Here is a 2,782-nt window from a genome sequence, read left to right as displayed (position 1 = left end):
CCGCCGCGGGCTCCGCGCAGGCGCATTCCCCCCGCGGGCGGGTGGGGTCGGGCCTCTGCTGCCCCCTGGCGGCCTCGCGGCCCTTTCATTACAGGTGGAGAAGAGCTGCGCTCCACCCAAAGGGTCGCGCAGCGAGGCGGCCCACATCCTGGGTTCTGGAGCAAAACGCGCGATCACTGGCGAATTGCTTCTCTTCTGGAGCCTTGTGTGGTTGGGCAGATGCGGAAAGCAATCCCTACCTCACAGCGCCCAGACATTAAGCAACATGTGCTGTGGGACAGCTGGTGAGTGGCAGAGCTGGGATGCAGACCCAGACTGCCCCAGGGCCGGTGGGCCATCAGGCGAGGAGGCACAGTGCCTGTGGCCCAGCACACTTTTAGCGGTTGTGTTAGTTTCTTATTGCTGCTATGACAATTACCACAAACTTACACAAATTTTTTACAATTCTGGAGGTCAGAAGCCTGCAAGGTCTCAATGGGCTATAAGTTTGAAGTGTCAGTAGGGTACGTTCCTTTCTGGGGCTCTAGACAGGAATTTGATCCCTTGCTTTCCCGACTCCTAAAGACTGGCCATTCCTTGGCTTGTGGCCTCTTCCATCTCCAAAGCCAGGAACATCCAGACGAGTCCTCGCACTGCCACCTCTCTGGTTGCCTCCTCGGATTCCGTGTTCCATTTTTAAAGACTCTTGTGATGACACTGGGCTGCCCAGATGAGACAGGATAATCTCAGTATTGTAAAGTTAGATGATGGGGTCCCGGAGTGGCTCAGTGGGTTTAGCGGCGGACTCTTGGTTTTGGCTCAGCATGATCTAGGGGTTCTGGGATCAAGCCCCACATGGGGCCCCTCACTCAGCAGGGAACCTGTTGGAGATTCTCTGTCTCCCTCTCCCTCTCCACACCCATGGGATCTCTCTCTCTCTCAAATGGATAAATCTTAAAAAAAAAAAAAAAAGTTAGGTAATGTGAAACCTACATTCTGTCTGCAACCCTGATTCTCCTTTGCCATGTAATCTAACACAGGTTCCAGGTATGAAGACATGGACATCTTCGGAGGGGGCATTTTTCTGCCACCATAGAGGCCCATGAAAATGTTTTCTTTTCAAGCTAGAAGAAATAAATGAACTTTTAATATATAATATTAATATATTCCTCTTTACATTAAGGCAGTCATATAATTCTAAAAAATTCAAAAACATTTTTATGGAAGAAGAGCCGTCTAGAGCCATATGCAGCCCCACCTCCTTGACTTTCAGGTCCACATATGAGCCTCTGTCCTTCCCAGGAATCACAGTTTCTGGGATGCTTCACTAACAGGAGGGGTTCAGTGAAGCAAGAAACCTTGGAGAACTAGCAGTTGGCTGATATGAAAGGAACCCGTCTTGGGCAGGGGTGAGCCTGGAAGGCAGGGGGTATTTAGGCAGAGAAATCAGGGTGGGAGAGGGGCGCTGGCTCATGCCATTCTCCTATACACCGTCCTAGATCCTATAACCCCCTGTCAGTGTGGTGACCCCAAGCAAGGCTTGAGGTTACTTCTTATAACTTGTCCTACCTGGGACATGTTCCTCAGCTCATCTGGGTCTGTTTCCTTACCAGAAAAATGGGGACTAGAGCAACCAAGCTATTTAATGGGGTCATTGTGAGACCCTGCAGCAGTGTTTCTCAGAGTCTGTCCAGACCGCCTGTGTCAGGATGACCGTGGGGTGAAGTTTGAGAACCACGGCACAGGTGAAGTGGTGCTTGGCTTAGGACCTCCCACACTGAGAAGTGGGGTGCCTGTGAAAGCTGGTATACCGGCAGGCCTCTTTGGCGAGGGCCTACATGAGACTCTTGGAAGCACCGATTCCATTCAAGGTCGGTGGCTTAGAGATGACAACAGAGTGAGGCCCTGCCACTTGGCCCGGAGCTGGCCCCTTAGGGGCACGAGGCCAAGGCACTGCCTGTGGGATTACTTGTGTCCTGTGGCTTCTGTCAACGCCCCCCTGTCTGCATTCCATCACGCCTCAGCTTCTGGCTCTTGGCTTTCTCCCTCGTGAGAGGAATCTTTCCATGTCACCCACCCCACCCAGCCACTGACTTTGAGCTCTGCCTCTCTTACCAGGCTGCCCCGTGGCGTAGGTGAGCAGACAACACGGAGCTCCCAAAGCGTTCAGCCTGGCTTTTCCTCCCGCCTCTGCCCCCTCTGACTGAACCCTCTCCTGGTCCCATGTCCATTATTCTGGAACCCCACCCTGAAGCCTCTACTCCCCCGTCCTAGGACCTCATGCACCTACCTCCTCCTCCCATCTTCCTGCCCCGCCCCTTCTCACATTGCCAGACTCATTGTAGAGATGGGGTGACATTGCCCTGGGGTTTTCAAGCCATCAGCGATGTTGTGACCTTGGAAAGAAGGTACAAACCCTCACCCCTGACTTCCGGGAGTCCCGCTTGGCTTCCTGTTGCCAGCAGTGCTGCTTTCTCGAAGGCGGCCCACAGAGCTTCCTTGGCTGCTGGTATCTGTAGGTCTTCAGGGGCCTGAATGATCCATGCAGGTGGAGGGGGGTGGGGTCGTGTCTGCAGGTCTGCGGTGCCTTCTGTCTAGCAGTCCCGGAAGGGGTGCCTCACTCAACTGAGCAAATGCACACGAGGCACCTAGTGGCGATGTGCACCGGAGTCTCAGAGTGACGGGAATGGGTGTTGTCCAGCACAATGGGCCGTGTCCAGCCAATTCAGCTGGACAACCAAGCCCTGTTTCTGGGAGTCATGCACGAAGGCCTAGTCTGCGGCTCTGCCCCCTGCTCCCCCAG

This window comes from Ursus arctos, unplaced genomic scaffold (genome assembly GCF_023065955.2).
Source record: "Ursus arctos isolate Adak ecotype North America unplaced genomic scaffold, UrsArc2.0 scaffold_34, whole genome shotgun sequence".
NCBI lineage: Eukaryota > Metazoa > Chordata > Mammalia > Carnivora > Ursidae > Ursus > Ursus arctos.
The sequence above is the reverse complement of the archived record's forward strand: the minus strand, read 5'-3'. Positions refer to the sequence as shown.